The sequence below is a fragment of the Artemia sp. Qi Xiang Cuo genome, chromosome 20, assembly GCF_049724085.1.
Source record: "Artemia sp. Qi Xiang Cuo chromosome 20, ASM4972408v1, whole genome shotgun sequence".
Taxonomy (NCBI): domain Eukaryota; kingdom Metazoa; phylum Arthropoda; class Branchiopoda; order Anostraca; family Artemiidae; genus Artemia; species Artemia sp. Qi Xiang Cuo.
In genome coordinates, this window is record NC_142813.1 from 16515965 (window position 1) to 16531217 (window position 15253).

Sequence of the window (15253 nt, forward strand, 5' to 3'; positions counted from 1 at the left end):
CGTTTCCGGAAAAAAAATCTGTAAAGTTTCCCCCTGAAAATTTCACCCCTGGAAACCCCCCTCCTCATGTAAAATTAATCCCCGTACAAAATCCTTCTACTCTGTCAAAACTTCAAAATTCCACATTTTTGATGATATAAGCATGATAGTTTATAATTACGACTATAACCACACACTCGTTTTGAAATTAAAAAATTTAATGATCAAATACATCGGACGAAAGACATAAAATTTAATTTAATTTAAATTTTTAATTACTTTTACTGACAAAAACAATTGTAACAACTCCTCCCCATGTTCATATAATTAACGTCCAATAGACTTATACTATTTCCACTCTCCTAAAGACCCTAAATTTGTTGATAAAAGAATGAATGATTATATTTAATAAGAGACCATAAAACTCATTTTTCAATTTAAAAATTTGATGAGCAAATCCCTAAGACAAAAGACCTAAAATTTAATTTAAAAGTTAGCTCACGTTTACGAAAAAAAAAATTTGGAAACCCTCATCATGAAAAATTAATTCCCGTACAAAATCATTCTACTCTGTCAAAACTGCAAAATTCCACATTTTTGATGATAAAATCATGAAACATTCTCTTTACTAATAGAACAGCACACTCATTTTTCAATTTAAAAATTTGAGGAGCACATCCCTAATACAACACAACTAAAATTTAATTTAAAAGTTAACGGCATCGGCTGTAAAAAAAAACTTGTCAAAGGTCGGTCGTAACAATTCCCCCATGTACACCCCCCATTTTTTCATACTGAAATATTTTTCTGCAACCTGATTATCGCACTCCCTAACACTTAATTAACATGCGCTGACCTCTTGTTTTTTTTTTAAAATTAAATAAAAATTATAAACTTACAAAATTTTAAAAAATTAAATATTTATTCTAATGAAGTTTCAAGCTCCTATCTGCAAAAATGTGGTATTAATTTCTTGAAGTAATTGATGCTTAATGGAGAAAAAGGTGAAAATTATAGGTTTTATGAAATTGATCATAAGACTTAGATTATTCTATCAGATACGTTGGCACTTTAAGATGAAATTTGACTCGCATATGCTCGCGGGTATTAAGCGTTTGAATCTGATAATAGATATCTTAGCGTTTTAAAGATGAAATTTGGGTTGCATATGCTTTGTTTTAGATGTTAATGTATTCAGTTTCTTTAGTATATAATGTAGTTTCAATATGGATTTTTAAACAGTTTTGAATAACCATTCTAACAATATAAGTTCAAAAAGGTATTATTACTTTAATAAAATAAATTATTACTTTAATACAGAAGAAAAAGAAATTTGAAAACAGGGAGCCTGATTTTCGAAAAAAGGGAGAAACACCCCCCCAAAAAGTCAATAAATCTGAATGTAAATCAGACCTTCAGATTGTTTCACGATTGGTAGATTATTTGATGTTATTTTTGCTAATTTTTTTGTTTAATGGAGTTCTTTACTTTTCTTTGAAAAACTTATTTTGTGGAAAAAGTGTTTTGTTTTTTTTCTAATTAAGAACGAAAATCCTTTTGTGGGAACAACTTATGTTTTTGCGAGGAACGTCACTTTTGTAATGAAACCCAGAAAGCTTTTAAAAAAAAAAAAATCTTCCCTGGATTTGCCATAAATTCGCTGCTTACGTTGAATAAACAAGTAAGCACATATATCGAAGAAAAGAAGACGCCTGTAAGGGTATTCCAATCCTTTACGTACACGTAAAGGAACCATAAGCTTCCCCCAAAAAGAAAATTTTCTAAAATGATGCACATTTCAACTGGACTCAGAAATACTAAGCTTTAATAGCGTGACTCGTGCTTCAAAAACTCCGGCGGTAATGGAATTGATCCTAAGCTTTAAATTACTAAAATAAATAATTAAAGTTAACAATCTTTATTAACTTAAATTTAATTTGCATTTCAGGAAATACAAAATGTCAGAAAGATGTTTCATTAGCCTCGCTGAAATACCTGAAATTCGGAGACAATTGAAGACCCCTATAGTAGTGATAAACAAACTAACAGAAAGTGAGTTAAGGTCCTATGGTTTGCTGGCATCAGGGCAAAAGCTGAAAAGAAAACTTAGAAACTCTGAGGCTATGGAAACGAAGTGGGCGGTTGAAAAAGGAAATACAGGTGGTAGTGAAGAAGACAGAAGCCCAGTAAAGAAGCTGAGGCTAAAAATAAGTTCCACAAGCGATACATCTTCAATGGCACATTCTAAAAACTTCATTCCAGTATCGAATAAACCTCTTGAAACAGAAATCTTGCCAGATAATTCTACTTGTATAAGTGAAGTAGATTTGTAAGTTTCTATTGGAAGATATTAAACTTTGTTAAGATTATTTGCTTATGGTTTCTTTTTTTTCAATTTGAAGTGTTTCTTTTAAAAGAATCTTTTCATAGGTGACGTTTTGCATCAAAAACTCTTCTTAGGAAGTTTCCCGCAGTGTTTAGACAGCACTGAGCTTTTAAACAGTTAAAAGAACCAGAAAAAAAAAAGCTCATATATTCAAAAATCTACAACTTTTTATTTTTTGCCAGAAGAAAAATATATGAATATATAAGTTAGTCACGTAATTTTATTTTTAAATAAATCCATTTATAAAAAGAAAAGTAAAATTTTTATGCAAATAAAAGCTGCGTTAACTAAAAAACGATCATAAATTAAATAAAAAAAAAAAAAAAACAAGTTTTTTAAACTGAAAGTATGGAGCGACATTAAAACGAACAGGAATAAAATATGCAACTTTTTATTTTTTGCCAGAAGAAAAATATAAGAATATATAAGTAATTAAGAAGACAGAAGCCCAGTAAAGAAGCTGAGGCTAAAAATAAGTTCCACAAGCGATACATCTTCATTGGCACATTCTAAAAACTGCATTCCAATATCGGATAAACCTCTTGAACCAGAACAATTTTTTCATAATTTCTTTAATGAAAATTTCTGTATTTTGTATCCCAGAGGTGACTTCAAGAAAGAATTTATTACTTACAATTTAGCAAAAAATAACATCAAATAATCTACCAATCGTGAAAGTGTCACAAATCCGCATCGATAAATAAATGAAACCCCCCTCCCCCACATGAGCGTTGATATACAATTACAGATAACCAAACTAGACATAACTTCTTTTTGCAATTGGGAAGCCTAAAATATAGTTATTAATAATTTTAAGTCAATTAGCTTCTCAGAATTTGAAGTTGATTGCAAATTCGTCCTCTTCGGGGTAAAGTCGTAGTTCGGTGCTAAAATGGTAGAAAACAAGACTCCCCCCATGGCCCAATCTTAATGGTCACTTAAAAATTTGCACTTTACTGAAAAAATACAAATCAAAACGCTTTCTGAGTCTAATTAAAAAAATCAATGGTTCAAATAAAAAAAAATGCCCTTCCTGGAAAAAAAAAAATTTTTTCCCAAAAACGGTTTTTCTTTATTATTACGAAAAAAACAAAAAAAAAACACTTTTTAAAAAAAATAATTTTTTAAAATAAAATTAAAGAAATTAATTAAAAAAAAAAATATAAAAAATAAAATAAAATAATATACCAATAGTGAAACTGTCACAAATACTCACGCTGCATTAACTAAAAAACGATCAGAAATTAAATAAAAAAAAAAAAACAAGTTTTTTAAACTGAAAGTATGGAGCGACATTAAAACGAACAGGAATAAAATCTGCAACTTTGTATTTTTTGCCAGAAGAAAAATAGACGAATATAGAAGTAATGAAGAAGACAGAAGCCCAGTAAAGAAGCTGAGGCTAAAAATAAGTTCCACAAGCGATACATCTTCATTGGCACATTCTAAAAACTGCATTCCAATATCGGATAAACCTCTTGAACCAGAACAATTTTTTCATAATTTCTTTCAATGAAAATTTCTGTATTGTGTAACCCAGAGGTGACTTCAAGAAAGAATTTATTACTTACAATTTAGCAAAAAATAACATCAAATAATCTACCAATCGTGAAAGTGTCACAAATCCGCATCGATAAATAAATGAAACCCCCCTCCCCCACATGAGAGTTGATCTACAATAACAGATAACCACACGTGACAGTACTTCTTTTTGCAAGTGTGAAGCCTAAAATATTGTTATTAATAATTTTAAGTCAATTAGATTCTCAGAATTTGAAATTGATTGAAAATTCGTCCTCTTCGGGGTAAAGTCGTAGTTCGGTGCTAAAATGGTCTCTTACTAATATGAAATACAATGAAAATTACTCCTTATATCCGAATCCAACTACTAATCAAGTAGTTAGTGTGACCGTCGCTCTCTCTCTCTGGCTGTCCTCCAAAAATGAGTGTCATAATATAAAACATGTCTATCAACTCATGTAGAGTTCATTGTAATAGGCAAATGACCCTGGTAACCGTACAATGCATTGAAAGTATACATTCAAACTTACGCCTAAGGCATAGATATGTATGTAAGCTTTCAATGCATTGTACGGTTACTACTTATATGATTCTTTAAGTTTATTTATACCATTAAGAAGCTACGAGCATGAGAAAATTTGCCTAGTTTTCGATAAGGGTGGGAACATCCCCTAAAAGTCAAGGAATCCTAAAAGTCAAATCGCACCATAACATTTGGCCTATCCGAACACCCCATTGCAGAAGTTACAAGCTCTCATCTGCAAAAATGTGGAGTTTTGTATTTTTTGTTTCTTTTTTTTTCCAGAAGAAGATCACTGATGCGTGTTTATTTCTTTGGGTTTTGTTTTTTTTTTCCCAGGGGTGACTGCATCGAACCAATAGTACTAAAAAATCGAGAAAGGGCTCATTCAAACGAAAATTAAAAGTTCTAGTGCCCTTATTAAGTGACCAAAAAGATTGAAGGGCAACTACCCCCCCTTCCACCTCTCTTTTTTCATCGAAATTGTCTGATCAAATTTTCATATAGCCATTTTGTTCAGTCTAGTTGAAAAGCCCAGTAACTATGCCTTTAGGGATAACATGATCCCCCCGGCCCCTGGGGAAAAGTCATGAAATTTGTCCATTGTCTATGTATAGTATTTGTTATTGGTATACAGACAAGTATACAGACATTTTTCTTGGGCGGGGTAAAGTTTCTAAGGGGGGAGATTTTCTACGGAGATAATTTTCCGTGGGAAGGGGAGTTTCCGGGCGGTGAATTTTCCAAGGGCAATTTTACACTGGGGCAAATTTTCCAGAATTATTACGTATATGAGGGGGGAACATCGCTCTTTACGCTACTGAATAAAATTGTTAACTTATTATTTTCTTTGATTTATGATGTAAAAAAATGGCTCTAGAATTTACAGTACCGACATTTTCTTAAACTGTTTAATATGCGTACGAATATTTAAACAATTTGTTTACTATTATCAACAACAACAGCATAGCAATATTTGCTATTTTTGTTAAAAATATAATAGGTTATTCTGCAAGCCTTATCGCTCGAGGCTGCTCATTTAAGCTGTTAATTTAGGAACTTCTTTATCGTTCAACTTGGCTTGAAAATTTGCCATCAAATACTTTACAAATTGGAATATTGCAAAGTAAATGCTATTGTTCACTAACTAAATTGGCTGCTAAGGTTCTTGCTGAAATAATTACATAGCTGAAGAGTTTTGTAAATATTTTTTCTTTGTATATAATTACACGCACAATTGCGAACATAATTACTTAGATTCAAGATACAAGGTGTCAGATGATTTTTCATAAAAAGATTTCTGCGCAAGTTTAAAAGATCGAAACTATGCGTATTTGAAAAGTATATGTATATATTAGAAAATCAACTATATGCAGAAAAAACTGCAAGTATATCTATCTAAAATAATGTGCTTTAATTTTTCAAAATATCGAAGAAAATAAATTTGCATAATAATAATAATATATTTTGTTTTCAGTAAAGTGCAAATGGCGCAAAAGGCTTTATAACTTTTACAGTTAGGAGAAGGGGAAGGGGTAGTAGCCCAAACTCTGGTTTGCATTAATTTATGTTCATTTTAAGTTTGAACTGAACATTCAATTTAGTATTTAGCCTGTCGGCTAACTATACGGCATTACTTAGTAATTTTGATGGTAGTGAAGAGCAGGAAATGTGGATTGAAATACAATTGTATATGCGTGAAAGATTAAACATCAAATATTAGTTCGTTTAAGGGTGTAACAAGAAACATGAAAGAAAGAAATAAGAATACATAGAAGACATTTACAACATGTGTTTTAAGCATAGGCAATAAAACATTAACTAATCACTATTTCTTTTTAAAAATAGTGTTTTAAAAAACATTGTCAACTCTGACGAAATCTCCAAAATTTACTAATCAAAATTTCGCTTTTCATAACAATGTAGCATATCTTTACACTTTTTAAAGTTCAATATATTTTACTTAAATTACAGAATTCAAAATTTTATAAGAAAAAGCACATTTTTCTCTTTCAACTCCCGCCATATTTATTTATTACACGGTCGATTTCTACCTCAATATTTCGGTGAACTTTTATAATTGCTAGTCCTGTCAGCCTAGACTCTACAGTCCTGTTGGTTTAGAGCTCTTCGTTAGTATTTCCTCTTGTATTCATCCTAAAATATTTAAATAAAGACCAAAACCGTCAAAAAAATATGAACTCTAATAAAGATGAGTGTAGGTATGTACTTAAAACTAAATATACGAGTCAAAATACTCCTTAAGAACAAATAATTACGTGTTTGTTATTTGGTATTTTATAGGTAAAGATTAGTGGTATGAATTCTCAGGGTTTCAAGCTGTGGTAGATTTTTAATTGATTGTTTTTTTAATCTTGAAATTTTCAGATATTCAATTCAACGTTTAAATCTCAATATGTCTGGTGAGAACAAAAATAAAAATTTGAAATTCGGCTCAGATTTAGTATTCAATCTGTAAAAATTTTAATTTATAGACAACTAATCGTGGAAATATAATAGGATGTTACGTGCGGTACCAAAATAAGTATAAAATCCTTAGCGGTATACATATATATTTTTTTTTTTTTTTTTTTTTTTTTTTTATATATATATATATATATATATATATATATATATATATATATATATATATATATATATATATATATATATATATATATATATATATATATATATATATATATATATATATATATATATATATATATATATATATATATATATATATATATATATATATATATATATATATATATATATATATATATATATATATATATATATATATATATATATATATATATATATATATATATATATATATATATATATATATATATGTCAGTATATAGAAATTTTATGGACAAATATATGCAGCCCCTATATATAACATAACCATATTTTGTGACTGGTTGGTATGGAGAAGGTGAAAAATTCTGAAGTAATATTGTGGTGTGGATTTCCACATTTCATTAGTAAATGTTTGAAAAAAAAATCGATGCCATTCCACTTACTCAAACTGAGAATTCAGAGACCCATCTATGCCGGCTATATACAAAATAAATAAACACATAATTATTTGCCTTCTTTTATAATTATTTTTTAAATTTGTTTTCTTAAATGGTTTTTCCGACCTTTGAAGGAGTATTCGACTCGAATACTTAGTTTTCAGTGCATACTTATCCGAACCTTTATTAAAGTTCAGATATTTCTAAAGAGTTTAGCCTTTATTTGATTGTTTTAGGATGAACTACTACTACTACTACTACTAACAACTCACCGCAGCACCAAGCAGCCTGAGGCCAACACAGCTACGCACGCGAGGAGGTGATATATCACATAACGCAGAGCCTTAATTAGATGTGGCCCACCGTTTGCTAACCGAAATCCAAAACGTAAATTAATAATATTTTTGCACTTATCATGCGTTAAGGCCTACTTTCTATTATACAAATCCCACAAAAAACAACAATATTGTAAAAACCACCCCGCTTCACAAAAAAAAATCTAAATTTTATGGCAGCCAAAAAAAGTCAATTTTTTCACCCTTGATACGCCCTTTTGACAACCAGCATTCACATCGTGTGTTTTGATTTCTTTGAGTATCCCCTCAACATTTTCTGAAAGTAGTCGCAAATAAAATTAGTCGAAGTCTCAAGTAGTCACGATCACAGTCGCGAGCAGTCGCAGTCATAAGCAGTTAGTCACAGTTGCGAGAAGTAGTCATCAGATGCAATTCTAGTCGTCGTCGTAAGTTTTCATAGCAATTGTCGCAAGTAGTCACAGTGGCAGTGTCACCAGTAGTGGTTCTGAAAGTTTCAAGTTGATACCCTTACCCATTACTAAGATATTGCAGATATGCCTTTTCGATAACCTGGATGCACATAGTGTCTTTCGATTTAGTTTATCATACCCCTCAATAATCCCTCAAATGTCACGAAAAATTTTCGAACACGCCCAGGATCAATTGCTCCCCCATTTTTCCAATGAAAAATCCTGCATGTAAAAATTGGGCAAATTCCAAAATTTATGTTTCTTGCCCCAGGGGCTGTGGGAGCACGACATGTGGAGGTATTATTTTTAAACCTTCTAATTAATTTGAACAAAATATTTTTATCTTCAAAATTATATCAGGCATAGAGGGGAACCACCTAAAAAGGCAAGGGGAAGGGTTGCCCTTCCATCACTCTTCAGAATCCCCCTCAACATGGCCTGAAAGTTTCAACGTAATATCCTTAGCCTTGCTTGAGATATTCCTGATACGCCCATCTTACGATAGTGTGGTTTGATTTTGTTCGACATCCCCCTCAATATTTCCTGAAAGTTTCACCTTAATATCCTAAGCCTTATTGGAGACTCAGGATCAAACAAGCTTCTTTTCCAAACAAAAAACCTTATGTATAAACAATGGACAGCTTTCAGAACTTAAAACCCTTTTCCCATGAGCTGTGGGGGTTATGTCATCCCTGGAGGCATAGTTATTTGACCTTAACCTATTATGAAAAAGATGGAAATTGCAAAATTTTAGTTTGAATTTCTTTGGGGAGAGGGCAGCTAAATAGGACATGGAAAAAGGGTTACTTGCCCTGCAATCACTTTTCAAAATCCCCCTCGACATTCTCTGAAAGTTTCAACTTAGTTTCCTCAGCCGTTCCTCGCATATTCTAGATACTCTCTTTTGATAAACTGGATACACATTGCATTTTTTGCTTTAGTTTAGCATACCCCTCAACATTCCTCGAATTTTTACCTTAGTACCATAAGCCTTTTTGGACAAACCCAGAATCAAACATTTCACCTTTTCCCCATGATAAATTCTGCATGTAAACAATGGTCAAATTGAATCATTTATTACACTCCTTGCCTGGGGGCATGGTATCCCTGGAGGCATAGCTATTAAACCTTTTGACTATTTTGAGCAAAGTGGATTTTTCAAAATTTTTATGAGTGTTGAAGAGAGGGAGCACCTAAAAAGGGGAAAAGGAAGGGACTGGTTACCCTCCGATCACTCTTCAGCAGAAAATTTCCTCTTAATACCCTCAACTGTTCCTTACATATAGCTGACATGCCTTTTCGACAACCCGAATGCACATAGTGTGTTTTGATTTTGTTCGACATCCCTCCCTGCATTTTCTTAATGATTCACCTTAATACCCACTCACTTTTGGCTCTTTAATAAGTGCAGTAGAACTTGCAATTTTCAATTGAATAGGCCTCCTCTAAAGTTTATGCGACCATCGCTTCTATATGAAGTGGCTGCAGGAGAAAATAATAGCCTACATTGAAGCCTTATGGCTCCTTTCTATAGGCAACGTTCTAGAAAGTTGTATCTAATTCGTGAGATAGGCCAATGTTTGGTTATAATAGAGATTCCCAGGCATTGTACCACGACAAAGGTGTGAAGTAGATGTGCTACAAAAAGGAGCTGGGTGCACCACCCCATGCTGCTCGGTTTATTCAATCACAGCAGTCAGTAATCATTACTAGGATCTCCTGTAGCGAAGCTTGTGGCTTTTTTCATGTCTTAGAGAACCAATTTGCCTACATTCTGGCTATAATGACATACGGTTTTGCTGCATTTAACATATTACCCAAAAATATATAGGCTACATATAATAGCACGCAAAAAAAAAAAAATTCAAGAAAAACTCAATCAACATAAAAGTCAACCCAAATAAATTTGAAACACTCAATCCCTTCTCCTCAACAAGACTTTAATCGGTAAAATTGACTAAATTGAGATTCGACAGTGTTTGTTAAGCACAGGCAAAATTCAACACAGCATTTTGATACTAATAGATAAATGAAAAGAATCAGATTACCAATAGATACATCAAAGAATCAGAGAGGATCTTTCCATGGAATAAAAGAACAATGTTTTTTAACTGAAAGTAAGGAGCAACATTAAAACTTAAAACGAACAGAAATTACTACGTATATGAAGGGGTTCGTCTCCTCCTCAATGCCTCGCTCTTTACGCTAAAGTATTTTTAGTAAATTCAAAAGAGCTGTTTATTTTAATTGAACAGCCTTTGTGATTCAGAGGTAATTCTCAAAGAATTGGAACTAAATTCGAACTTTAACTTATACAGCGATGTATTGACAAGGGGGGACAAACCCCCTCATATTACGTATATGAGAGAGTTCACCCCCTCGTCAATACCTCGCTCTTTACGCTAAAGTTCAAATTTTGTTAAATAGCGGCCAATATAAACAATAATTTGTTTGTGTTATTTTTCGGCTAATCTTAGCATTTAATTTTATCGTATGCAGCTTAATACGCGTTAGTAAACTTAATACGAACAGAAAATATTACGTATTTGAGGGGGTTGCCCCGCCGTAATAGCTCGCTCTTAGCGCTAAAGTTTTTTTTTTTACTTTTAAAAGGGGTTATTATTCTAAGAAAACAACCTTTGGGATTCAGGAGTTATTCTTAAATAACTGGAACTAAAATCAAACAGGTTATTATAAGGTTCAGTGGCGGATCGAGGGGACAAGGGGGCGCCCCCCAAACATAGTTTAAAGTAGTGTAATTGACTTAATTAACGCAGGTTTGCGTTAATTCAACTTGCTCCTAAAGCAAGTTTATTGGATCAACCTATTTTGCACCCCCTCCCCCTAAAAAAGTCCTGGATCCGTCCTTGATTAGGTTATGATTAGTTTTAAAAAAGGTAAAATTAATATTCAAATTTCGTTTTAATTATTCATGTACGGTGAGCCAAATTCAAAACCTGCAATAATTCATAAACGTTCGGAAATTGAATAAAAAACAAGTTTTTTTTAACGGAAAGTAAGGAGCGACATTAAAACTTAAAACGAACGGAAATTATTCCATATATGAAAGGGACTGTCCCCTCCTCAACGCCCCGCTCTTTACGCTAAAGTTTGACTCCTTCTCAGAACTCTACTTTTTAAAAAAATAAAAAACTTTAGCGTAAAGAGCAGGGCTTTGAGGAGGGGACAGGTCGCTCTTTGCGCTAAATTTTGTTTAGTACTTTCATATTCAATCTCCTCTTATCCATTGTCTTCACTCTAAAATCTTACTCTTTTTCTACTTTTTATGGAATTGAAGGGATTATTGACCACAATTTCAGTTGCTAGACTTGGAACCAGTTGATTTTTGGATTAACGTGGAATGCTAGACCATAATGAGATAGCTAAGAAAATAACATTCTATTATATTCAGAATTCCATTCTGTATGCAATTATAACAATCATTTCCTCCTTAAATTGATAAATTTGAATGAATAGCAGATTTGAATACATTTAAGGCTGTTTTCAGTATACTGGTCACTGCTGACTGACTACAAGCAACTTGTAAATAGAAATGGGATCCAAGCTATCACTGACAGCTCGTCATAGGCTGTTCTGGTGCTTGAAAATGCAGGCATTGCCATTAGCTATAATATTAATTGTCAGTGACTTCCCCAAACCAGTTGTTATTTATTGTTTACTTGCTTTATAAATTGTCAGATGCTTATTTCATTATTTTTTTGCAGTAAATAACCTTATTGTAACTTTAAGTGATTTGAACCCTTCAAATTCGAAAACTTCAAGCTGTTTTTGTTTAAAAATGTATTTATTTTACTGGTCCTAGGCAACTGGCTACAAGAAATTTGTAAAAGAAAATTGCAATCAAGCAACCATTGGCAACTGATATTTGAAAATGCAGCTAACCACGCTCGCGCAAGCTTGGAAGACTATTAGTAATAACAGTCTTCTATTATTAACTGAGCCATCGAAGAGAATCTACGTGAGGGATAGTAGCGGCAGCCTTTGACATCACCTCATAACACCCTCCCCCCCACCCCCCAGGACATTTTCATACATTTCATGTTAAAAATTACGCATTCAACCCATTGATTCAAGTTTTTCAGTAGCAAACCCTTTTATGATACTCCTCAAAACACCTCACATCACCACGGCAATATTTGACTGCTCCTCTGTCATCCACCAGGCACTCCTCTTATCACTCACTAGGACATTTTCTAGCTTTCCCGGAAAAAAAATATACTTGTAAATCTAAAATTGAACACTTTTTTTAATTGAAAAGCAGGACTTAGCATTTCATTGCTAGAATGTGATAGTCCAATACAATTCACATCACTTAGAATTCCAACGTGGGGGGTCCTAACCTAACGATCGGAGGACCTTAGCAACCAATTCAACCGGGACCCAAGCTTCAAATTCAACTGGATCCCTAGCGAGCAATTACAGCGAAGTTTCCCTAACCTAACTACCGGAGGATCCTAGCAGTCATTAATCGATACCCAAGCATCCAATTTAACTGGGCCCTAGCGAGTATTTCCCACGAGCTCCCCTCCGCGCTAACCTAACCACCGGGGGACCCTAGCAGCCAATTCAACCGGGACCCAAGCATCCAGTTCAACAGGGGCCCCTAGCGAGCATTCCAACGAAGCTCCCCTAATCTAACCACCGAGGACCCAAACAACCAATTCAACCGGGACCGAAGCATCCAATTTGATTTTTGATTTTTCTCCTCGTGAAACTGATTTTGTTCAAGGAACTTGTTGCCTGCTGTTTTTTTGTTCATGGAAGTTGTTGTATGCTTATTTTTGTCCGTGAAACTTGTTGCATGTGGATTTCTCTTTTTGTGAAGCTCGTACAGTGATCTTTCTCCTCGTGAAACTGATTCCGGTCGCGAAACTTGTTGCTTGCTGATTTTTGTTCGTTGAGCTTGTTGCGTGCTTATTTTTTGGTAGTGAAACTCGTTACTTATTGTTTTTTCTCTTCGTGAAACATATGCATTGATTTTTTATTCTGGTCGCGAAACTGATTTTATTCATGGAACTTATTGCGTGCTTTTATTTTGTTTCGTGGAACTTGTTGTATCTTGATTTTTCTGTTTGCGAAACTCGTACATTGATTTTGCTCCTCGTGAAATTGATTTTGTTTAAGGAACATGTTGCATAATAATTTTTTGTTCATGAAACTTATTGCATGATGATTTTTCTCTTCGTGAAACTTTCCATTGAATTTTTTTTCTCTTCGTGAAACTGATTTCGTTCATGAAACTTGTTGCATGCTGATTTTTGGCTCCTAGAGCCAAATCCTGGAACCCATGCTGATTTTTGGTTCCTGGAACTTTCTGCATACTGATTATTGCCCGAGAAACTTGTTACATGTTGTTTTTTTTCTCCTCCTGAAACTTATTTTCTTCATGGAACTTGTCGCGTGCTGATTATTTATTCGTGGAACTTTTTACTTGCTGATTTTTGTCCGTGAAATGTGTTACATGTTGACTTTTCTCTTCCTGAAACTTGTCAATTGATTTTGATTTTTCTGTTCGATCAAGATGCATCAAGATGCAACAATTTCTATGAACAAAATAAAAGCATGCAATAAGTTCCATGAATAAAATCAGTTTCGCGACCAGAATAAAAAATCAATGCATATATTTCACGAAGAGAAAAAACAATAAGTAACGAGTTTCACCAACAAAAAATAAGCACGCAACAAGCTCAACGAACAAAAATCTGCAGGCAACAAGTTCCACGAACGGAATCAGTTTCACGAGGAGAAAGATCATTGTACGAGCTTCACAAAAAGATAAATCAACAAGCAACAAGTTTGACGGATAAAAATAAGCATACAACAACATCCATGAACAAAAAAACAGTAGGCATGAAAAAAGTTCCTTGAACAAAATCAGTTTCACGAGGAGAAAAATCAAAAATCAAATTGGAAGCTTGGGTCCCGGTTGAATTGGTTGTTCGGGTCCTCGGTGGTTAGATTGGGGGAGCTTCGTTGGAATGCTCACTAGGGGCCCCCGTATCACGACGAGACCAAAAAATTTAAGTACATGTTTGACAAAGAGAAAAACCATGTGTAACAAGTTTCACGGAAAAAAATAAACACGCAACAAGCTCCACTAACAAAATTAGCAGGCAACAAGTTACGTGAACAAAATCAGTTTCACGATGAGAAAAATCAATCTACGACTTTCACGAAGAGGAAAACTAACATACAAAAAGTTTCACGAACAAAAATGAGCACTCAACACGTTCTACGAACAAAAATCAGCAGGCAACGAGTTCCATGAACAAAATCACTTTCGCGAGGAGAAAAAAATCAATGTAAAAATTTCACGAAAAGAAAAAACAACATGCAAAAGTTTTGCGAACAAAAATGGGCACGCAACAAGTTCTAAGAACAAAAATCAGCACGCAACAAGCTCCATGAACGAGCTCAGTTTCATGAGGAGAAAAAATCAATGTATATGTTTCACGAAGAGTAAGAAACACAACATGCAGCAGCTTTCAAAAACAAAACAAAAATCAGCGCGCAACAAGTTCAATGAACAAAATTAGTTTCGCGAGGAGAAAAATTAATGTACAAGTTTCACGAAAAAAAAAATCAAAATGTAACAAGTTTCATGAACAAACAAATCAGAAGGCAACAAGTTCCACGACCAAAAATAAACACGAGACAAGTTCTATGAACAAAATCAGTTTCACGAGGAGGAAAATCAAATTAAAAAATTCACGAAGAGAAACAACAGCATGCAACAAGTTTCATGAACAAAAAATTAGCATAAGACGGGTTCCACGAGCAAAATTTAGCAGGCAACAAGTTCTATGAATAATAATTGGGCCTTGATTGAATTGCTTGCTAGGGTCCTCCGATGGTTAGATTAGTGCCCCTTCTTTGGAATTTCTCGCTAGGGGGGAGGGGTTGAATTGGATGCCTGGGTCCCGGTTGAATTGGTTGATTGGGTCCTTCGGTGGTTAGGTTAAAGGAGCCTCGTTGGAAATGCTCGCTAGGGGCGTCGGTTCAATTGAATGCTTGGATCCCGGTTGAATTAG